The sequence below is a fragment of the Tamandua tetradactyla genome, chromosome 9, assembly GCF_023851605.1.
Source record: "Tamandua tetradactyla isolate mTamTet1 chromosome 9, mTamTet1.pri, whole genome shotgun sequence".
NCBI classification, from domain to species: Eukaryota; Metazoa; Chordata; class Mammalia; order Pilosa; family Myrmecophagidae; genus Tamandua; species Tamandua tetradactyla.
In genome coordinates this window covers 14,270,792-14,294,243 of record NC_135335.1, presented here as the reverse complement: position 1 = coordinate 14,294,243, position 23,452 = coordinate 14,270,792, and the positions used below count along the sequence as shown (strand labels likewise).

At 46.9% G+C, this 23,452-nt stretch overlaps 2 long non-coding RNA genes across 3 annotated transcripts; both read right to left on the bottom strand.

Moving 5' to 3' along the window:
• Positions 1–2,315: 2,315 nt before the first annotated feature.
• On the bottom strand, positions 2,316–12,197 carry LOC143645883 (uncharacterized). Its single transcript, XR_013157205.1, has 3 exons — positions 12,007–12,197; positions 5,016–5,605; positions 2,316–4,848 (listed from the first exon to the last, which is right to left on the bottom strand). It is a non-coding gene; the product is annotated as an uncharacterized LOC143645883 (long non-coding RNA).
• Positions 12,198–17,278: 5,081 nt separating this feature from the next.
• On the bottom strand, positions 17,279–22,704 carry LOC143646762 (uncharacterized). Of its 2 annotated transcripts, none has more exons than XR_013157605.1 (5): positions 22,496–22,704; positions 20,571–20,802; positions 20,230–20,345; positions 19,548–19,648; positions 17,279–18,145 (listed from the first exon to the last, which is right to left on the bottom strand). It is a non-coding gene; the product is annotated as an uncharacterized LOC143646762 (long non-coding RNA). The 2 variants fall into 2 exon arrangements; XR_013157604.1 differs by having other exon boundaries at positions 20,257–20,345.
• Between the last annotated feature and the right edge of the window lie 748 nt (positions 22,705–23,452).

Below are 23,452 nucleotides of genomic sequence, written 5' to 3'. Positions count from 1 at the left end.
TCTGTTCTAATAATGGCAGTATGCCATGTAGTGTTTGCACAATGGTGGGTTTTCCTAAAGTGAATTTTTTGGCCTTTTTGAAAATATCACAAGTGGCTGTTACAGCTCTTAGGCTGCCCGCCATCCTTGTATAGTATTGTTTAACTGTTTGGAAAAGTGAGCTATGGGATGCCTGGAATTTCCTAATTTGGGGGTAAAAACCAGTCCAATTCCTTGCCTTTCATGAACAAAAAGATCAAACTGTTTTTTGGGGTCTGGAAGTCCCAAGGCTGGGGTTGCTAAAAAGCTTTTTTAAAATGTTTTATTGCCCAGAAAGCATTTTTTACATTCTGTAGTCCAATTTAAAGGTTGCTGTTCAGATCCTTTTAAAGCTTCATATAAGGGTTTTGCTATGAGTCCGAAATTAGGGATCTGAATTCTACAAAACTCTGCCATTCCTAGGAACCCCTGAAGCTGTCTTCTTGTAAGTGGTTCAAGGAACAGAGCTTTCCTCCTGTCTGGTAAGAGATTTCTCTGCCTTTTGGTTAATTCTAAGCCCAGATATTTCACTAAGGTTTGTAAAATTTGGACCTTCTTCTTGGAAACGTTATAACCTCAATCTGCTAAGAAATTTGAGTTCAAATTGTGTTTTAATCTGACGATTCTTTGGTAAAACTTGGAATTAGAATAGTATCTACATACTGCAGCAATACTCCTTCTTATAAGTGCAATTCTCCTAAATCTGTAAGCCTTCTCCAAATACTGCGGTAGCTTTTAACAATACTTGCAGAATAGTCCAACATACTGTTGTTTTATATTAGTAACAAGGCCTTTGCATTCAGAAGCAAAGAGTTCCTGAGATTCAGGGCCAAGATTATGCAATAAAAAGCATCTTGTAAGCCTAAAACTTTGAACCAACAAAGATCTCCATATAATGTAATAAGCAAAATACATTGGTTCAGAAGTACAAGGTAGCTGCCTTCTGCGATTTGGTTACTAGCTCAGAGATCTTAAACAAACCAGCATTCATTCAGGGAGTCTGGTTTTCATACTTATAAAATTGGAATATCATATGGAGATCAACAAGGTTGTATTCACTGATGTTTAAAAATGCTTTAATTAATGGAGCAATTCCTTCTCTAGATTCTAATTTAAGTGGATATTGTTTAACATGACAGAGAGTACCTGGTTGTTGAAACTTCACCTGAATCTGCTTTGCTGTTTTTGCTCATTCAGGTTTCCATCAGCCTCAGCCTCTCATTTTGCAGCCTTTAAGATTTCTTCTGGAATAGGAATCTGTTCTAGTTTGCTAGCTGCCGGAATGCAATATACCAGAAACAGAATAGCTTTTAAAAAGGGGAATTTAATGAGTTGCTAGTTTACAGTTCTAAGGCCAAGAAAATGTCCCAGTTAAAGCAAGTCTATAGAAATGTCTCATCTAAGGCATCCGGGGAAAGATACCTTGGTTCAAGAAGGCCGACGACGTTCAACATTTCTCTCTCAGCTGGAAGGGCACATGGCGAACATGGCGGCATCTGCTGGCTTTCACGTGACTCTACCAAAAGGGACTCTCTCCTAAATGTTTCCTCTTTTATAGGATTCCAGCAAGCAACTCCACCCTCAGTGGGTGGAGACACATCTCCATGGAAATCATCTAATCAAAAGTTACCACCCACAATTAGGTGGGTCACATCTTCATGGAAATAGTCAAAATACTCCCACCCATCCAGTAGCAACAAGAAAGTCAATTCATTGTTTTTCCACCTGTGTTGTGACCAGAGACTCCTGGTGGGAGATTGAGCCCCTGGCCCCCTTCATTCCAGGCCCTTTCATGGACCTGATGGGATATTAGAACTCTGGGGCCTCCAGCTTCCCTCGGGAACTTTCCCTGAAGGTGGCTAGGACAATTCCTCTTCCAGTGGCCTTCTTTCTTGCAATATGCACATCGGTTGATTCCCACTTTCTTAGGGAACTCTCCTGTTCCTTTAGATGAGCCCAAGACCTCTCCTCTGCTCTTGTGTCCTATTGGTCCCTTGGTCCACTACAGTTCCAGTATGTATTATTCGCCTTTTAAGCTACTGGTCTTTCCAGTGCTGCTTTTTTTTTTTTTTTTTTTTGTATTATCATTTTTAATCCTATTGAGGCCAGATTTTATAACAGAAATAAACTTTCTTTTCAATAGACTCAACCAAAACCTTTTCAATTTTCAATACAGCCCAAAGGTTCCCTTTTAAAAGAATTTCCATAATCTGTAACCAATTAGGAACATTTGACCAATCCAAATGCAGGGACATAGCAATCAACAATTTTATTTATTTATTTATTTATTTGCATGCACAAGCACCGGGAATCGAACCTGGTCTCCAGCATGGCAGGTGAGAATTCTGCCACTGAGTCATTCGACAAATTTAAATAGACACTTGACACTTATTCTAGTTAAGTAACACACCAGTTAATAACTAGACCGAACACACCAATTAACAAACAGGCATTAAATGCCTAACACACCAATTAACAATTATACAAACATTAAACTCTTACTATACCCAGGTAACACAAGGGCTAGCACTTAAAAAGGCCTACTTCATTTCGTTAAATATGAATTAAGTGTGGGATTATTCCTTTCTCAGGAATATACTCAACAGACAAATTTGGGTCAGAGCTTCAAATCCTGTACAGCTGCTTGCTTTTTGAAGTCCCAAACCTTAAACGCGACTTCCACCACCTGGCAAAAAGCAATCCTAGTTCTCCATCTACTTTCTGCAGTTTCTTTCTCGCATCAAGAAAACTCTGAGTCATAAAAGTTGTATTTCTTGTTCTGACATTTTCCAAACTTTCTGGGTCCACATCAATATACTTTCAGTGTGCAGTGTCAATTCTTCCGAGGAACGCTGAGGGACTATCTTCAGCTTGTTGCATTTTGTCCTGAACTTTAAGTCTCTGGGTTTAGGAACTTCATTCTGGAGACCCCCAATGATGCATCCTTTATAATGCCCTAGTCTGGCTCGGTCCCCAACACCATTTGGATTCTAGCCTGGATCTGTTACTGGTACCGCTGAGCTAGCTCCAGAATGCACTGGGTTTTTGGAGTAGTCCTGTTTCCTATCTGCCTCTTGTTTTGCCTTTTCTATAACCATCCTCCTTTCTTCCCGTCAGTGGAGTATTTATTGAAGCTTGTAGCCCAATTTCGAGTATGGATTGCAAATGTCGAAGAAACTAAGCTTTCATTTGCCTTGCTCTTCTCTGTAGCGTGGGTATCGCTTTTCCAGTTATAGAAATCTGATGTGGAAAATGGGCTGTGCACATACAGACCCTCTAGAGCCTTCTGTCCATCCACTCCCGTAGGTGTTTACCGAAAGGGGAAGGAGTTTAGCCTGTGACTCTGCTGTCTGGTTAAGAGAACTTCCCTGGCCCAATAGATTACCCTGGAAGGTGGAGGACGGGGAGACCATTTCTACTCCTGGCCCCTTATCTCGGGTAAAGGAGGATATGATGGAGAGGAGTGAGGAAAAGAAGGGGAGGGAGGTGTCTCCTCTCCTGGCCCTTCAGCCCTTGGTTATAGGGTGGGGGTGGAGGGGCTGAGGGAGACGTCATTAGGATTCCAGTGGATCTGCAGTCTTGGGTCAGAGAGGACACTCTTTTTAATATTTTTATTGACAAATGTTCACACACACATACATGCCATACGTGGTTCACAATCAGTGGCTCACAATAGCATCACATAGTTGTGTATTCATCACCAGGATCATTTTTCAGAACATTCGCATCACTCCAGAAAAAGAAAGAAAAAGAAAAAGGAAAGCACTATACAGCCCACATCTCTCATCATTGACCACTACTATTTCAATCTACCCAATTTATTTTACCCCATGCCCCTCTATTATTTATTTCTTGTTTGTCCATATTTTTTTACTCATCTGTCCATGCCCTGGATAAAAGGAGGATCAGACACAAGGTTTTCACAATCACACAGTCACACTGTAAACGTTATAACCTTATACAATCGTCTTCAAGAATTAAGGCTGCTGGAACACAGCTCAACAGTTTCAGGTACTTCCCTCCAGCCTCTCCAATACACCATAAGCTATGCAACGATACCTATACAACGCATAAGAATAACCTCCAGGATAACCTCTCGACTGTATTTGAAATCTCTCAGCCATTGACACTTTAGTTTGTCTCATTTCTCTCTACCTCCTTGTGGTTGAGAAGGCTTTCTCAATCCCCTGATGCCAGGTCCCGGCAAATCCCGGGAGTCCTGCCCCACGTTTGAGCCTTGGTTTCTTCATCTTCAAAATAAGAAACTGGTCCCTGGCCCCCTAAAGTGTGATCCACAGACCAGCAGCTTTCCCATCACCTGGGAGCTCGTCAAAAAAAGCGGAATCTCGGCCCCACCCCAGAACGACTGCCTCAGCCTGCCTCTTAACAGGAGCCCTGGGTGACCTCATGCTCAGTTTGGGAAACACCAGACCAGGTCATTGGGACTCCTTGGCCATCATCTTCTAGAAGTCTGTCCCACTTCTGGGCTCTGTACAGAGCCCAGTGGGGAAAGCCAGGTGCCCCACTCTTCCCACAAGCCCCTTTTCTTCCTATTATACAGCCGTCCCATGGTCAGTCGGAAATGCCCATCTTTGGGATAAACCACTCCCGGACAGCAATCCTTCCCACGCAAGGGGTTTTGCAGGGAGGCAGGGCTGCCCCTGAGTTCTCAGAGACCCTAACTCCTCCTGACTTTCTGCAGTTCTTCCCATCAGAAGCAGCCACCCTTGTCGCCAAGGCAAATTGCACAATTCCCCCAGTGGGGGAGCGGGGGGCAGTTTCCTCAGCAGTGGCCTCCACCTCCAGGCAGCACAGCTCATGTTGGGAGACCTTGAATGAAGACGGATCCCCTTAGGAGCCTTTCTACAGGACAGGGGGGAGAGTGGGGAGGGGGCCTCCGACCTCTGACCGTCTCCCCCCCCCCCCACCGCAGCCGTCTCAGGCACCCAACTCCAGCCTTCCTCCCCCACCACAGCACCTCTGTCCCTTTTACGTACAGCCTGTATCTCAACTGGCGGCTGAAGGCAGACCCAAAGTGGCATTGGCTTCTCTGGTCCTCTGGCCTCTCAGAATCCCAGCCGGAAACTCCTCCTTTCGATGCTAGAGAACTATGCTGGTTAGTAGCTTGTGTACGGCTGCACCGCTGGTGGGTACCAAGGCTGACTGATGCTGCATGCCAGGGGATGTGCTGTCCGTGCACCAGGTGGCAGGTCCTGCCCTTTGGCTACTGGGCGGCGGACCCGGCGCTCGGCTGCCTTAGCTTCTGTGGGCCAGCGGCCGCGCGTGACCATCTGTGCCCCACGGGATGACTGGGACATCCTCCTCACCTCCACCAGTTGGTTCCAGTCCCCTCGGCCAGATCAGGGGATGTTCTTGGGCCAAATGTCCGTGAAGGAAGCCCATGACACCTGTGGCACGTGACACCAGCCCCCGCCCCCCATCGGCCAGGTCGTGACAGGTGCGCTGGTCTCCATGGCAGATAAAGGACAGCACAGCTGGCCGCGTGCCTGTCGCGGGACACGTGCCTTCATGGTGGAGCTGGCTGCCAGCAGCAGAAAGCTGGAGTTCTCAGGTGAGTACCTTAGGCCTAAAAGGTGGAGAAAGTAAAGTCGGGGGGGGGTGGGCAGGGGGGACTGGGCAGAGAACCATCACCTGCCGAGCACCAGCTGTGCCCAAGGAACTGCATTAGGACTTATTCCTCATCTACTCCATTTATCCCTGAAACCACCTTCCAGAGAGATCTCCTTATTCCCCATTTACATCTTTGCACGGGGCAAAGATGAGGCTTGAATTGCTTGAGGAATTTGTTCAAGGCAGCACACATGTGCAGTCCCCGGGGCAGAACTGAGCCCCAGCTCCATGGGCAGCAGGCTCCTGGTTTTTCCTGCATTGGCCTTAAAGAACATTTGCCTGGCAGTGAGGGGGCTCCAGCTGTTGCAAGGGTTGTGGGGCAGGCTGCAAATCAGAAGGTGAGGGCTTTATCAGTGAGTGTTCTTTTGGCCTGACTGGGGACCCGGTGAGACCTGTGTGATGGCACACACACACACACACACACACACACAAACACACACATCATGGCCCACCTCCATGTCCCTGCACGTAGCAAGGAGAGGGGCTGGGAAGACCAGGGGAGTGGATGAGTTCCATCTGTTTACACCCTAAGGAAGGGAGAAACGCTACCTTCACAGTCGGGTCCAAACGAAGCATGTGGGTGCAAATGTGGTGGGGAACTTCCAACCCCCACTCAGTCCCAGACGCTTGAGGTCTCTCTTCCTCCCCCACCCCCACAGCCTAGGGTCCCTGGATGGCAGGCCCCCGAGACCCAACTTCCTTCCCGTGGACTCAAACTTGGCTGTGTCTTCACATAGTGCCTCTCTCTCTCTCTCTCTCTCCCTCTCTCTCCCTCTCTCTCTCTCTCTCTCTCTCTCTCTCTCTCTCTCTCTCTCTCTCTCTCTCTCTCTCTGTCTCTCTCTCTCTCTCTCTCTCTCTCTCTCTCTGTCTCTCTCTCTCTCTCTCTCTCTCTCTCTCCCTCTCCTTCCACAGCCAACAATTTCCCACTGACCCACCTCCTCACCTCCCATCTGCACCGTGGCCCTCTCCCTGTAGTCACCAGCGACCTCTTAAAGCCAAATACACTGGACACTATTCCATTTCCTTTCTTACCTGTTCTCTATTTTTTGCCATTGGCAGAGAGTCCAGCTGACTGGTTGAGCCCATTGGATTTGGAATTGGGCACCTTGTGTCTGAATCCCAGCTTTAACTTACTGGCTGTGTGGCTTATGGGGAAGGACCTTAACTTTTCTAAAGCTCAGTCTCATCCTCTGTGAAATGGGCTGATATTAGCAGTGACCAGCTGGCATCTTTCTCATCTATTTTCTTGGGTTTTCCATGCCACCTTCTGCTATGCCTAGCTGGCGAGTGTGCAGATTTCTGTTGAATACGCCCTCACGCTGTCTCCAAGATCTGAGCAGGAGGCGTCTGTGCATCTCAGGCATTTGAGCATATGTGAGAAATAGGTTCGTGGGAAATCAGGACAGCTCTGCCACCTTTGAGCCGCTCAGCTAGGATCCTGTGATGGGAATGGCATGCAGCAACTTAGCTAGACTAAGGTGCCCTACTGTTTGGTTGAACTCTGGCCTAGATGTTGCTGTGGAAATATTTTTAGGTGGAATTAGCATCCACCATCAGTTGACTTTAAGTAAAGGCAATTACCCTGAATAATGTGGGTGGGCCTTGTCCAATCAGTTGAAGTTCTTAAGAGCAAGAACTGTGATTTCCAAGCAGTGTGGACAACCAAAGCTATAGGCTGAGCCCCTAGTCTTGGGGTTTGTTCATATGAAACTTAACCCCACAAAGGATAGGTCAAGCCTACTTAAAATTAGGCCTAAGAGTCACCCCCAAGAGAACCTCTTTTGTTGCTCAGATGTGTTCTCTCTCTCCAGCCAACACAACAAGCAATCTCACCACCCTACTCCTCTCTACGTGGGACATGACTCCCAGGGGTGTGGACCTTCCTGGCAACGTGGGACAGAAATCCTAGAATGAGCTGAGACTCAGCATCAAGGGATTGAGAAAATCTTGACCAAAAGAGGGAAGAGTGAAATGAGACAAAATAAAGTGTCAATGGCTGAGAGTTTCCAAACAGAGGTGAGAGGTTATCTGGAGATTATTCTTACGCATTAAATAGATAACACCTTGTTAGTCAAGATGTAGTGGAGAGCCTGGAGGCAACTGCGTGAATATGTGGAGCTGTGCTCCAGTAGCCATGTTTCTTGAAGATGATTGTATACTGCTGTTGTGATTGTGAAACTTTGTGTCTGATGCTCCTTTTATCTACCTTATCAACAGACAAGTAAAACATATGGATTAAAGATGAATAATAGGGGGAACAAATGTTAAAATAAATTTAGATTGAAATGCTGGTGATCGGTGAGGGGGAGGGGTGGGGGATATGGTATGTATGAATTTTTTTCCGTTTTTTTTTTTCTTTTTCTGAATAGATGCAAAGTTTCCAAGAAATGATCATGATGATGAATATGCAACTATGTGATGATATTGTGAATTACTGATTGTATATGTAGAACAGAATGATCAAAAGTTAGAATGTTTGTGTTTGGTGGGATTTTTTTTTGCATTTTTAAAAAAATAAAAAAATTAATAATAAAAAAGACTTCAGAAGAAAAAATTTTGCCTCCAGAATCCACCGTCTACTCTGAGTTTCCAGCCTGCTGGTCACCCCTACTGATTTTGGGCTCAAGGTTTCCACATTGACTAGAGGTGACTCTATGGATTTCAGACTTGCCAGATCCCACCATTGCATAAGCCCATTCCTTAAAATAACACTTTACACAGACACACACACATGCACACACATATCAGGTTGGTTCGGTTACTCTGGAGAGCCATCGTTGATACATCCTCCCTTCCAAGGAGTTCCCTGGAATAACGGTGAGATTGGGGTGGTAATTCACAGCAAACACACACAACCCTTCTCAGGTTCCCAAGTCTTGCCCTGTCCATTGCCATTTGCTCCTAATAGTCCCCATGGAGGAATGACAGCTGCCTGCCCTTATCCTCATTCTCTAGGTTGGGAAACTGAGTACAGAGAGAACCAAATAAGCTAGAGGGAGCAGCTGAACCATTTGCCCCTTTTAAGGTCTGATAGGTGGAGGGGCTCAGCCAAGCCACACGCAGCCAGGAGGAGGCAGAGCCAGCTTCAAAGTCCTGCTCTTCCAACCTCCCGCTTCTGAGCCCAGCCAGAGAAGGCAGGAGGCCTTGGGAGCCAAGATCAAGGATGTGCAGCAGAAAGGCCCAGGTTTGGTGCCCCTATGACTAAGGCTCAGTGTCCCCACTTATAATGGAGCTAAAGAGCTTCAGAAGTGTAGGATAAATATGAGCCGAGGGGAAATGCCTTACACCCCTAGCTCAGTTGCCTGGTGCTAGCGATCCAACTGGGGAAATCTGGCAGGAACCCCCCTAAGAAATCTGCAGAACCAGCTACAGAATCAATTTTTCGTCACACTTGTTGGTCTTGCTTATCCTGCATGGTGCTGGAAACTGTCCCCTAATACAGGAAATGTACAGCCCAAAAGGCCCTGAGTGGGCCCACCTGCTAGCTTTGCAATGCACTGCTTGTGCTTCCTGAGGGGTTGGCCTCAGCCCTGCCCCACCTGGGCCTCTCTGCCCACCCCTTCCCTACCTAAGGAAGCAAAATGAAGTGCGGGGGGTGGGGGAGCACATCAAACTCCAGGCTCCCTTCCAGCCCCAAACGTCTGTGGGCAGCAGACTTGACACCCCCATCCCAGGGACCTCCCAGGTCAGGAAGAGGTGACAGCTGGAGAATATACTAACCCTAGCTGAGCTTAGCAAGCTACTCTTTGTACTTAGTTCCCAGCACATTAACCAGAACTTCTCAGTTCTGCTTACAGAAATAAGATAACAGGCATCAACAACACCCTGTGGCCTAGTGAATTAGTGACTTCCCCCTCAAAAGTTTGACATTACTGAGGATCAACTAAGAAAAGAGTCATGAAGACCCTGCACATAAGAATGCAAGTCAATATCAAAAGCGAATCACTGAAGATGGGACAACAAGATGTGCTTGAGATAACATTGGATTGAGAAATTGCTCGTGCCCTCTTCACAAAGATCCCAGGTCACCACTGACCTGACAAGAATGAATCATGTGGGCATTAGTTTTTGACCCCTACTCTCTTTTCCCTATAAAAGACCTAACTCACATCCCGACTTTGAACTGGTTTGGGGAAGATTCCTCCAGTTCCTTGCTGTGCTGGTTTGAATCTGTTGTGTACCTCAGAAAAGCCAAGTTCTTTAAATCCTCATTCAGTATTGCTGGGTGGGATGTTTTTTATTGTTTCCGTGGAGAAGTAGCCCACCTAATTGTAGGCGGTAACTTTTGATGAGATGGTTTCCATGGAGATGTGTCTCCACCTGTTCAAGGTGGGGTTGCTTACGGAGCCCTTTAAGAGAGAACCATTTTGGAAAAAGCTACAGAGCCCACGCAGCCAGAGACCTTTACAGATGAAGAAGGAAAACACCCACCAGAGGAACTTCATGAGACAAGAATCCAAGAGACAAAGCTAGCAGATGTCACCATGTGCTCTCCCAGCTGAGAGAGAAATCCCAAGCTGCATCGGCCTTTCTTGAGTGAAGGTAACCTCTTGTTTGTGCCTTCATTTGAACGTTTTCATGACCTTAGAACAGTAAACTTGGAACTTAATGCATTCCCCTTTATAAAAGTGGTTCCATTTCTGGTATATATACTAACCAGAACACATGCAAAGTGCACTTGCAATAAATCACCTTCACACAAAGAGACACGGTTCTCCTTTGCAGCTCAGGGTCAAGTGCGTCCTCTTGATAACTGAGGCTCAGGGTCAAGTATGTCCTCTTGATAACTGAAGGAAGGACCTCTCTTCAGGCCTCAGGGAAGAGAAGGGAGGAAATCAAAATACCCACTCATGATTTTATCAGAGAGTGGAAAAGTATTTGCAAAGCCCCCTTCGGGGAATGGTGAGAACGGGGGAAAGCTCAACTTCCCCAAGTTGAATTCTTGATATTCTCACAAGCAGTGTGGACAACCAAAGCTATAGGCTGAGCCCCAAGTCTTGGGGTTTGTTCATACAAAACTTACCCCCACAAAGGATAGGTCAAGCCTACTTAAAATTAGGCCTAAAAGTCATCCCAAAGAGAGCCTCTTTTGTTGCTCAGATGTGGCCTCTCTCTCCAGCCAACACAACAAGCAAACTCACCTGTCTAGGTGGGACATGACTCCCAGGGGTGTGGACCTTCCTGGCAACGTGGGATAGAAATCCTAGAATGAGCTGAGACTCAGCATCAAGGGATTGAGAAAATCTTCTCAACCTAAGGGGGAAGAGTGAAATGAGACAAAATAAAGTGTCCATGCTGAGAGATTCCAAACAGAGTCGAGAGGTTATCCTGGAGGTTATTCTTATGCATTAAGTAGATATCACCTTGTTATTCAAGATGCAATGCAGAGGCTGGAGGGAACTGCCTGAAAATGTAGAGCTGTGTTCCAGTAGTCATGTTTCTTGATGATGATTGAATAATGATATAGCTTTCACAATGTGACTGTGTGATTGTGAAAACCTTGTGTCTGATGCTCCTTTTATCTACCTTGTCAATAGATGAGTAGAACATATGGAATAAAAATAAATAATAGGGGGAACAAATGTTAAAATAAATTTAGTTTGAAATGCTAGTGATCAACAAAAGGGAGGGGTAAGGGGTATGGTATGTATAATTTTTTTTTTCTGTCTTCTTTTTATTTATTTTTCTGAATAGATGCAAATGTTCTAAGAAATTATTATGATGATGAATATGCAACTATGTGATGATATTGAGAATTACTGATTATATACGTAGAGCAGAATGATCAAAATAGGAATGTTTGCATTTTCTTTGTGTTTTTTTGGTATTTAAAAATATATAAAAAATATATATCTGCTAAAAAAAAAACCCACTCGTAAAAGTACAGAACAAAATGCCATAGGCAGAGCCCAAATGTTGTATGGCCTGGTAAGGACAGAGACCATAAGTCAAAAAAAAGTCAGTGCTTCCCAGCCTGAGCTCAGCAAGTAGACAGGAGGGACCCTGGAGCAGGGGGCAGGACCACAGTTCCTTTGGTTCAGGTGGGTTAAGGAAGGAGTCTTCTGACTTAGCAGAAGGTACAAAGGAAGTGCTGTGGGGCTGGAGAGACCTAGCATAAAACCTCAGCCATGCTGCCACCGGGCTGGGCCAGCAGGCTAGTTATGGAGATCTCTGAGCCTGCGTTTCTTCTGACTCTCTGAGATGGGGCTGATGCTTCTGTCATGTGCCCCCTCTAAGGACTGAGAGAGCCCAAGGAAAGAGCCTCACACGTGGAAAGCTCCTAATAAGCTCCTTCCCCTTTCTGAATGGAGTCTGCACCATAGTTGGTCAACTGACCCCCCGCAAGACCCACCTTACCTGAAACCAGAACGGTGGACGCCTGCATAATCTAAGGACATACAACCTGTGTCCCCGAAAGCCCTTTGCTGGTGCCTGGACTTCCACCACTGAAGCCATCCTCCTCTGATGCATCCTAGGCCTGTTGCAGTAGGAGGCAGAGGGCTCCTTAAAAGAGGGGATAAAAGAACAGAAGGGGTGTAAGTGCCAAGTTCAACCCCACCCACCCCAATGACAGCCGCCCCTTGGTCATAATCAAGACCTGTTACATTTACCAGCCACCAAATGCACGTGTGTCACTTTATCACCTCCTCTCATAATCCTGTGAGGGAAAAAAAGCCTAGTAGGTTTTATCACTCTGGTTTCACAGACAAAAGTACTTGAAGCTGAGATAACCCAATTTACCTGAAGACATACAGCGAGTGAATAAAGGAGCAGGTTTGTTCTATTTCTCTAGGGAACCCTAACACAGCTTGGTACCTGGAGTAGTTCTTGAGAAACAGGTTCTTAAAAATGGATTTTACAATTGGTTTCCTACTCTGACTAGAATCAGAGGTACTAATGACGCTGTTTCAAATAATCAAGACAGCACGGACAGTCCATGGGGTGGGCTGGGAAAAGAGAAAATCAAAATATCCCCAATAGATCCTGTGACTCGAATGCTTATATGAGACAAGGCTCTGGGTGATAATGTTTTTGACACATTTGCAGAGTTTTGCAGAATTAAGAGGTATAATGATGTGAGCTGGTTGTTGTTAAATACACTGAATACAATGAGGAGGGAAAGGGATAGGCTGAAGGCTTCAAATTTGAAACTTTGGTGCCATATGAATGATGTAGAAGTTTCCCTGTGTGCCCTGAAAGAAAATCTTACTTCCTGTGGTCGCAGACTTGAGATCTCTGAAACACAGAGCCTCACTGCGCGAGTGGCAGATTTACAACGTAAATTAAATTCTCAGTCTTGCGGGGTGTAAAAAAAAAAAAAGAAGACGACGAAGTAGCAGGAGCAGGTGAGTCCACGTGAGCCAAAAAGGTTCAAAGAAATTGACAGAAAAGCAGCCGCAGGGGTAGGGGGTGGGGACAGTGGACCACTTCGGGATGCTTCCATGCCAGGTCGAATTTTTTCTCTACCGTAACCTTTCTGCGGGAGAGAAAGTTTCTTTTGCTCTTTCTCCCAAAGATGTCCACATCTTGAGGGAGTGGGCCACCCACTTCAGACAGGGTCAAGCACCGACAGGGTCCCTGGGGTGGGTGCAGTGAGCACACCTTTTCCTGCAAGGCCAAAAGAAATCCCACTGGCATCTCCCCAGCGGGGACCATGCTGCACCTGGCATAGTGCTAAGTACAATAAGCATCATTTAACCTGCACAGCAGCCCCCGATGCATTATTTTCCACATATATATATATGAGTGGGGTTCAATGCTTTACCCGAGGATACCCCATGAGTCCAAAAAAACAGTGAGATTCGAACTCACCCCCTGGCTGCCACAGAGCCCATGGAACCCCTTCCCCAGCCTCGCCACCCCCATTCCCTGCATGACTGTCTTCGCACAGACACACGGCTGCACAGGGCGCCCAGAGATGGGTGCTATGATGCCCATGGGAAACACGGTGGCACTGGCACTGCTGTGCACCGGACACATCACAGGGCCCTGTGGGAATGTCACCTCCAGGTATACCAGTGGCCCGGGGCTGCTAAATGCATTATCACCCTCCAGGGGATAGAGGCTGAAAGGCTGAAATCAAGGGGTTGGCAGGGCCATGCTCCCACTGCAACCTTTCGGGGGAAATTCCTCCTGACCTCTTCTAGCTCCTGGTGTTTGCCAGCAAGCATTGGCAGCCGTTGGTTTGCAGCTGCAGCATGTCACTCTCTGACGCCCCCTCCTCTTCTTCTAAGGACACAACCCTAGTTTGTACCTTTGGTCCTCGTGTCCCATCCAGACAAAAGCTCCCATTTGGGCAATAAACCCTATGGTCATTATAGACCCCCAGGAAAGCTACTCTCTGCAGACAGGCAGTCCTAGGGACATGTGACAAGAGGCCACCAGGTGGAGATGTGGCATTAAGCACCAAACGTGGGCACCTGCCCTGAGCTGGCAGAAGTTATGGCCAGGTGGGAACAGTCGCAGATATTCACTGGCACCGGCTGAGGCTACTGTGCCCAGTAAAGTCAGCTCTGCTCACGGCTGCTTATTTACAGCCTGGAACAGAGTTGGTCAAGAAGGGAACAGCATAAGAGTACTGGAACAGAGTCACCAAGTTGGTGCTTTCTTGGGCAGTTCTACCAATGCCCCCACTCCTCCAGCTGTGGTCTGTGGGAAATTCTAAAATTGCCCCACGTCTATTATTAGTATTATGGCACCAAGAGAAATATGTGACCGGCACAAATCCTTCCTGCAGGGCAGGGCAGAAACCCCTGGGTACCCAGGACAGACTAAAAATCTGGCCACCTTTCAAATTGATTATCTGCCAGTATTTGCCTGATGTTAACTTGGTGAGAATGGGGGAAAAAAACATTCTCCCACGAATAAAAATTGTGACCCTCTTACCCTGTGTTCAAAGATGAACACATCACCTATTAATAATTTATTTGGTGTCTTTCCTTTACAGCACTTCCCCTACTCATGACTGAGAATTACTCACCCTCGTTTGCAAACAGCAGAGGTGACTTACTGGGGGAGCGGAGAGCCTTATTTTGACTATGTTTAACGCTTGCTTTTCTGCAGCTCACTGTTTACTTTTCTGCAGTTGTCATTTTTTCTGTTGTCACTCCCCTCCCCTCTACCCGCCTCTGCCCTGCAATCAGACAACTTTTTGGAGACATGTTGTGCTGGTTCGAAAGGATCTAGAAAAGCCATGTTTGAATCTTAATCAATCTTGTGGGAGCAACAGTTTCTTCTAATCCCAGTGCCATAAGCTGGAAACCTGATTAGTTTATCTCCACAGAGAGGTGACTCAATCAGTTGTGGGTATTAACTTGATTAGATGGAGATGTGTCTCCACGCATTACAGATGGGTCTTGTTTAGTATACTGGAATCCTATAAAAGAGGAGACATTTTGGAGAGAGTTCCTTTTGCAAACGAGGAGAGAGAGGCAGGACCACAACAGAATGATGAGAGCCAAGAAGCAGGGAACTCACGCTGTCAGAGACTTTTGGAGATGAAGAAGGAATACGTCCCCAGGAGAGCTTCATGAAACAAGAAGCAAAGAGAGAAAGCTAGCAGACCGTTGCCACATTCGCCATGTGCCTTCCCAGTTGAGAGAGGAATCCTGATCTTCGTCGGCCCTCTTGAACCAAGGTATCTTTCCCTGATGCCTTAGATTGGACATTTTTATAGCCTGGCTTTAATTGGGACATTTTCTCAGCCTTAGAGCTGTAAACTAGCAACTTTTTAAATTCCCCTTTCTCAAAAGCCATTCTGTTTCTGGAATATTGCATTCCGGCAGCTAGCAAACTAGAACACATGTTAAAGGCTTGCAAATTACATTCTAGGTAAACCTCCCTTTTTGCAGTGCATGATGTGGTTTCAGAATCTGGGCTGTCAATAATGCCCAATCCAGGGGTCGACAGCTGACTGGTCTCAAAGCTAGTGGGTGTAGCAACTTGCAACCCGTATCATAATAATATCCCACAGAGGTAGGTGGGGGCTGGGAAGAAGGAGTTCTACTTTCTCTTTAAAGGCATTATCTATTCTGGCAAAAGGGATGCTAATTCCCTTTCCACCTGTTATGTGAGGATCTGAAGGTAGAAACTTGAGTTAACTGACAGCAGATTTCTAATGAATTCTTGCAGTGTTTTAGTCTTCTTGAGTATCAGTACCCTGGGAAGCTGACCACCTTGCCAGCCCTTCGTCCCTCCCAGCGTGCCTCCTCCAGGAAGTCCTCCCTGATACTCCCTCACCCTTAGAAACCTCAGCTTATAAAACACTATTGATTTTGCTATTGGGTCTAATTTGCCTTATCTGGCTGGTTATGTCACAGACTTCAGACTCATCTCCCCAGCTGGACTCAACCTAGTTTGAGGACAGCAGTAGCTTCTTATACTTCTTTGTGGTCCCTGTGATACCCAGCACAAGCCAGGCAACACGGAAAAGTTGCCTGAATCCATTCTTTTACACTGACTGATCCTAAATCTTATTCATTGACTGATCCTAAATCTTTTTAGAGAGTTAATGCATGAACGAACTCCTTTGCAAATTCCCCAGTATAGACCTGAAATTCCCTGATACTCATCATATATTTAATGATAATAAAAAAAAAATTTTTTTTTATTCCAAGAAAAAGCTGGGACTCAACTATTATACTGGAGAAATTCCCACCACAATCTTAGCTCACCTTTGTCCAAAAGATAATTTTACATTGTCATAATTAGAACATGATAGGAATAACGAAATTCTCATGAGGAAATGTTGTACAATCTTGTGATCACTTGATAGTGGCTCTTCATTCAGTCAGTCAACAATTATTTATTGGGCAACTACTAAGTATCAAGTACTTATGTAGGCTTTGGGAATACAGCAACAAAGCAGATTAAAAAAAATAATAAACTCCTGTCCTCTCTGCCATGGAAAGCAGTTTGGCAGTTCCTTAGAAAATTAAGTATAGAATTAGTATATGACCTGCCAATCCCATTTCTAGTATATACACAAAATAGTTGAGAGCAGAACTCAAACAGGTATTTGCACACAGATGTTCAGAACAGCCTTATTCACAATTGCCAATGGATGGAAGCAAGCCAAGTGTCCATCAACAGATGAGTGGATAAGCAAAATGTGGTGTATGCTTACAATGGAATATTATTCAGCTGTGAAAAGGAACGAAGATGATATTGATGCACGTGACAGCATGGATGAATCTTGATAGCATCAAGCTGAGTGAAATAAACCAGGCACAAAAGGACAAATTCTGTACGATCTCATTGATATGAAAGAATTAGAATAAGCAAATTCATAGAGTCAGAAACTAGAATCAAGGGGCTGTTTTGGGAGTAGGGAAAGGAGAATTCATGCTTAATTGGTATTGAGTTTCTTTGGACTGATGACAAAGTTTTAGTATTTTAGTAACACAACAGAATTATATATTTGAATGTAGTTAAAAGGGGAAATTTTAGGTGGCATATATGTTACTAGAATAATTTTTTTTTAAACCATAGGAATGTACAACACAAACAATGAGCCCTAATGTAAAGTACAATCTATAGTTAATAGCATAATTATAATAATATTTTTTCATCAATTGTAACAAAAGTGCCCTACTAATGCTGATAATAGGAAAGACTGTGTGCAAGTGGGAATTATATGGGACTCTGTATTTTCCACACGGTTTTTCTGTAAACCTATAATTTCTCAAATAAGAAAAAGAAATCTATCCTTCCAGAATTGACATTCTAGTGGGGGCCAGAGGGAGATAAACAATAAACAAGTTAACAATAAAATATATTGTGGCTAAAGAACAAGGAAGGGCTCTAATGAATCCGCCTCTAAGGAAGTAATGGAGCTTTGGCTTCCATCCTTGCCTAGCCCACCTACCCCAGGAGAGGTTGCAAAAACAGACCAGAAGAAGACATCCCCCGTGACAGACACACCTGATTATGGGCAAAACCCTTCCATCCAAGTTACTAGTGCTGAGTAACAAATGACCCCAAAATTTAGTGGCATCGAACAACCATTTTCATTATGATCACAGGGTCTGTGGGGCAGAAACATGGACAGGCCATAGCAGGGAGGGAGTGTCTGAGGCCTCTGCTGAGAAGACTGGAACCTGGGAATAACCTGGCTAGAGCCTTCTGGAAGCTTCTTCCCTCATGCCTAGTGGGTGATGCATGCGGCAAGCTCGAACATCTTCACCAGCCTCTCCATGTGGGATGGTTGGGTGTCCTCTGCTGGGGATGGTTGGGTCTCCTCTGCTGGGTTCCAAGAATGAGCATCTGCAGAGAGCCAGGCAGACACAGGTGGCCTTTTTGTGATCAGAAATCACACAGCAACAGTTCTGCCATACCCTTTGGGTTGGGTCAATCACGAAGGTCCATCTCTGGACCTTGAGGGGATCCCAACACTGAAGGGAAGAGTGTCAAGGGCACTCTGTAAGTAGAGCAGATGAATGGGAGATAGCGTTGCAGCCGCTTTGGAAAATGCAATCTGCCACATCTTCTAGAGCATCTGATTAAAAGAAAGAAAAAAAAAAAGCAGGTTGTTTAGATCTACTCAGACTTATCTCATCAGTAGAGAACTAAAAACACTCAAGCAGAGAGCTATCCTATCTGAATGTTATCTAACATTTTATTTTGAACAGAAAATAAAACAGCAGCAGAATAACCCTTGGGTAGATTTCTAGCACTCGCTCGGTGGCGGGAATTTCCGCCTGCGGCTGATTGTTCAAGCAAGACTAGAAATTTAGGCCTGGGCTACTGAATGGATTTACTCTTCATTCAGGTCAAGTGCCTAACCAGGAAGGCAGGGAGGAGTGGATGGAAGCACATACTTTGGAAACAGAGTCCTGGATTCAAACCCCCTGTCTGCCTCTTACCAGCTGCATTTTTACTTCTGGTTTTACTTCTGAAAACCAGCACAGCAGCAATAACTTCCTTCTGAGCTAACACCTGCAAAAACGCTCCCTAAGAGGTGGCTACTCCGAACACAATTTCTGCCATTAAAATACCAGTGGAATCAAGACATTTTTGCGTGTGGTTTTTTTAATCCATGGCAACAAAAATTTATTCGCCATCGATATTGCTGTAACTTTTATGTCCTTTAACACTTAGCAGAATATGCTATACGTGAACATAGGAATGGTCCTTTTGGGGACAAATGACCTGTGGTAGAATGAACCATGCGTGGTATTAGAGATTTTGGAAGGAGGATCCGAGGGCAGGGGTTTGAAGGTAGCACCTGAGAAGCTTGAGGTTCTGGAGACTCCATGAGAGGAACAGAGAAAGCAAGACTGTTGGCTCAGGGGGAATCTCATCTCGCCGACCTGAAGTTCCTGGACTGAGCTTAGTCAAATTGGGGTAGAGCCACTGTTGGAGTGTGCGTGGGTGCAGAAAGCAGAGGTTTTGCTACGGTCAGCAAGCCTCACCAATAATAAACCAGGGACCGAGTTGGTCCATGCTTCAGGGAAGGGGCCTCATAATTTGTTCCTGGAGAGCTCCTCCTAGATCAGTAAAGCACAGCCTCCCCAGTTTCCATGGAGATGAGGCTGTCACACTGGTTGAAAGTGACAACCCTCCCTCGAGCAGATACTGCACTGTGGAATATCCACACTGTGGAAGGGGCAGAGCTAGAGAGAAGCCAAATGCCAGGGGAAATGAGAGGAGAGGGATAAGTAAACAGAGAGAAAGGGAGGGGAAGGAAGGAACTGTGAAACTCTCCTACTATCCAGGTCTTAGGAACTGAGAGTCCGTGGGTGTGGGTGTGTGGGTGAGTATGGGTGTGCCTGTCTGTCTGTCTTTCTCTCCCACAGTGCATAAAGCTGAAGTCCCCAGCTGTCACCCATTGGGAACATGCTTCCAGGGGCAGTAGCTCTCCCATCTAAATCCAATCCCATGAAGCTGCGATGGCTCACAGCCAGAGGCTGGGAATCAGCGGTCCGAGATGAGTTCTGGCTTTTCCATATAACATCTATGCAACTTTCAGCAAGTCAGGTAGCCTCTCCATGACGCTGACCTGTAAAATCAGGCAAATAATTCCTGCTCAGCCTTCCTCGAAGGATGGCTTTGAGATTCAAATGTTTTTGATATCTGGATCCCCCATGCAATCTAAGTTCCATCAATGCGGGGACCTTGGCTGCCCCATCCTTTGCTGTACCTCTAGATACTGTACTAAATACTCAGTGAATAAACACATGATAGGATGGCAATGAACCCAGCCACTGGCCTGGATAGGATGCAAAGAAGGAAAGCTGTTTATGCACTGCTGTGTTCCCTCTCATGAGTCAAAGTGGAGTTCGGGGACCAGAGTAACAGCACTGACCGGGAGCTTGTTAGAAACAAAATTCGTGGCCCCAGGTCAGACCTGCCGAATCATAATTTCATGGGGTGAGGCCCAGGAATCTGCATTTTAACAAGGCCCGCACGTGATTCTGATGCTCACTAATGTTCAAGAAACACGGTAATTGTACAGGTCGGGGGTGAAGCTGAGATGGGACCTGAGCCACCACACACAGGCACAGGTGTTGGGGCCATATGCTGCGCATCCGGCACAGGTGTTGCTTTCCCACCGTTTTAAAAGGACTTCCCCCAACCCACCCGCACCCCTTCCTCTGCAGAACATGCCGTAGAGGCTGGTGAAGGGCTGAGGAGGTAGAGGAGGGCTTGTCTTCACCAGGAGAAGCAGGACTTCCCCCTTTCTGTTTCAGTGAAACCTGCAGACACAGCCAGAGTATCAGGAATTAAGCTTTGATCTCCTCAGCCCTGAGCAAGCAGCATATATACTCGTATTCGAGAGCTTGGCAAAGAGGACCCTTCTCGATCCACTCAGCTTCTCTGCGTGCTGGCAACGCCTCACACACGGGACCCCGGGAACCACTCCTATCCTCCCCCCCCCCCCCCGAGGTCTCTTCCCCTCCCCTGGAGGATGTGAAACTCACTGTGAGCTGCAAGGAATGTACAGAAAAGATGAACCTCCCAGATAATCCTTCAAGATGAGAACTTCCACGATAACCCTTGTCCTGCTGCACGTTCTCAGCCGGGACTGATTCAAAGTAGCCCGAAGTGGCTGCTCAGGCACATGGAGGAGAACGAGCCAGCAGATATCAGAGGGGGAGAGCTGGGCCCCCAGAGAGCGCTAAATAGAACAGGGGCAAATGGGAAATCCTGCATCTGTCCAAAAAAAAAAAGGCAATCACCTATGAACAGGATCAGAGGGCAAAGGGTGTCAGAAACAGCTTGGCAGCAGCTGGAACCAGATGGAGTGTTTCACTTGGATATCCCCAAGGTGGTTTGTTGCCTGGAAGCAGTTAGGGGACCCGGCCACACTAATAAGGGTCATCGAATGGGCAGGTGACAAATCCGCTCGGCTGTCTGTGGGACAGGAAAACCTGGGCACCACGTTCTGAAAGGGTCTTTCCAAAGATTTGCCCGGTGGTGGGAGGGACAGCTGGAGAAGCATGAGACATTCATTCAGCCTGGATGGAAACCTCCAGGGAAGCCACAGGAAAACAGTCTTCAATTATTTCAGAGATATCTGAGTGGCCCAATGAAGAGTGGCCCCTGTCAGCCCGACCCCAGCGGTGCCTCCTTCTGACAGGGCCTTTGCCCTCACCTGCAGCCATGCTCAGCTTCATCCCAGCTGCCAGAGGCACCCAAGACTGAGGAAGTCCTTCCACGTCCTCAGCTCCCTTCTCCCAATCCTGGGCCCAGTGGAGGCGGAGGTTAAGAGCTTGGGCTCTGGAGTCAGAAAGCCCTGAGTTCCAGTCCTGACCCTGCCACCCTTTCCTCGGGTCACCTTGCACAAGCAGTCAACCTCTCCTGGCTGTTCAGGTTTGCAGTGAGGGCCCATTCACTCACTCAGCAAACAGTGGGGCTGACAATCACTCTCAGGAGGCTGACCTGCGCGGGGGTTAAAAGGGGCGATAATGGGAATCACCCGGCACATAGTAAGCACTCACTTAGTGCTTCTGATGGTGGAGGGGGGCCTTGCCCAGCCCATCTCTGATCCTGGGTGATAAGTGAGGGACTTCTGGGATGCAGATCTCTGCCACCTGGGGCCTGGCAAACCCTCTCGACTGCAGCACCCCTTGGCTGGGGGGAGGACCCACGGCTCAAAGCCAAATGGTCTGATGCATATCTTGGGTCCCTCTATGAATGCAGGATCTCCCTCAGTCAGCAGATCTCAGGTTACAGAAATAGGGCCGGGCTCACCCTCACTGACTCAATACACTTTGCATGGCATGCGCCCACGGGGTCACGGCCGGCTCGTGGTGCTACAGGCCAGGGTCTGTGTCAGGACCAGCAAGCCAGGGCCCCCTGAGGGCCAGTTCTACCAGGCAGTTAAGCGTCAGGCTCGGGAAACATCATCCCATCTCCTTGATATGCTAGCTGGGTGACTTTGGGCAAGTACCTTAGCCTTCAGCGCCTCCACGCCCTTACCAGGATAATGGGGGAAATTGACTCCTGAGTGTTGTGACTTTGAAATCAGCCCACTTAGGTTAGGATCCAACCCTACCCACAGCCCCCTACTTATTAGCTGTGTGACCTTTCCAAGTGTCCCAGCCTCTCTGTGTCTCTGTAAAATGGTAGTAATCACAACAGGTCCAGCTTCGTAGGATGGTAAGGGGATTAAATGGGTGTGTGCATGTAGGCACTTGAAAGAACGCCTGGCTCAGTAATTGCTAGTTAGCAGTAGCAGCTTCCCCCATGTTTTCCAGTGGGTTCCTCCAGAAGCTGATTCTGATAAGGGTTTCTGAAAATTCTGTTCTGAAAGGGATCCCAGGAAGCACATAGAAGGGAGTGGGGGAATGAGATGGGGAAGGAAAGGAGGCCAAAAACAGGGGTTCATTAATGACCTGATTACCTTCGTGGGCAAGTGAGGTTTAATCCAGCTGGGGGTCTCCAGGGGACTGAAGACAACCCTCTCAGCATCACCCCAGCCAAGGGCCAGGAAGCTGACATGTTCACAGTAGAAAATAAACAGAGCATAAGGAAACAAGGTTCCCACAGCAACTGCCACACCCAGCTTCTCTGGAATATCCAGAGATTCCCCTGGGTCTGTGATGCACTGAGTTCTTCAGGGGAGTGGAGGGTTCTGGGCCAAAATTAGCTTACTATCTAGACTGATTAAGCACCCAAAGGACTCTGGTCTGAAAAACACCTCCCTCTCTCACACCATCCTGGTGGGAACCCAAGTTTCCACTCTGAAGTATTTTAACCAGAACTGGGACTTGGTCCAATCGGCATTTGAAAACAGTTTCTCCAGATGGACACAGGAGCCTACGAGGCGGGGAGAGGCAAGGGGGGGGCGCTGGGAGCAGGGAAGTAACAGTGGGGTGGAGCACAACCTCCTGCAATGGTCCTGGTACTGCATGTCGGGTGGCGTTTGTGTGCCCAGTCATTCAAATCTCCGCAGGCAGGGAATGTGTGGAATGGAATGGAACTGGTTCCTCCAACAGCTGGATGAGGAAGTGTCCGAGCTGCTTCTGCAGTGGGGAGCCGGAACCTCCTGCAGGGTTCTCCTTGGCTCCAGAATTTGAGGGCCGTGAGCCTGCTGACAGAGCCTCTGAGTGGGGCCAAGAAGGCAAGGATTGACGGAATGATGCATAACAACACAAGTGTGCAACCACTTCTGATGACCTGGAGAGATGGCACAGAAGCAGTGCCATCGCCTTCCCTATGGGGAGTTGGGCTGAACTCAGAAGGATGCTTTTTGGAAACTGTAGAGCACTGACAGAGGGGTGAAAGTTGTTAAAGGATCCTCAAGCTACCTCTCCATCCTCCAGGAAACTTTGTCCGAGTCTTCCTCCTCTACCCCTGC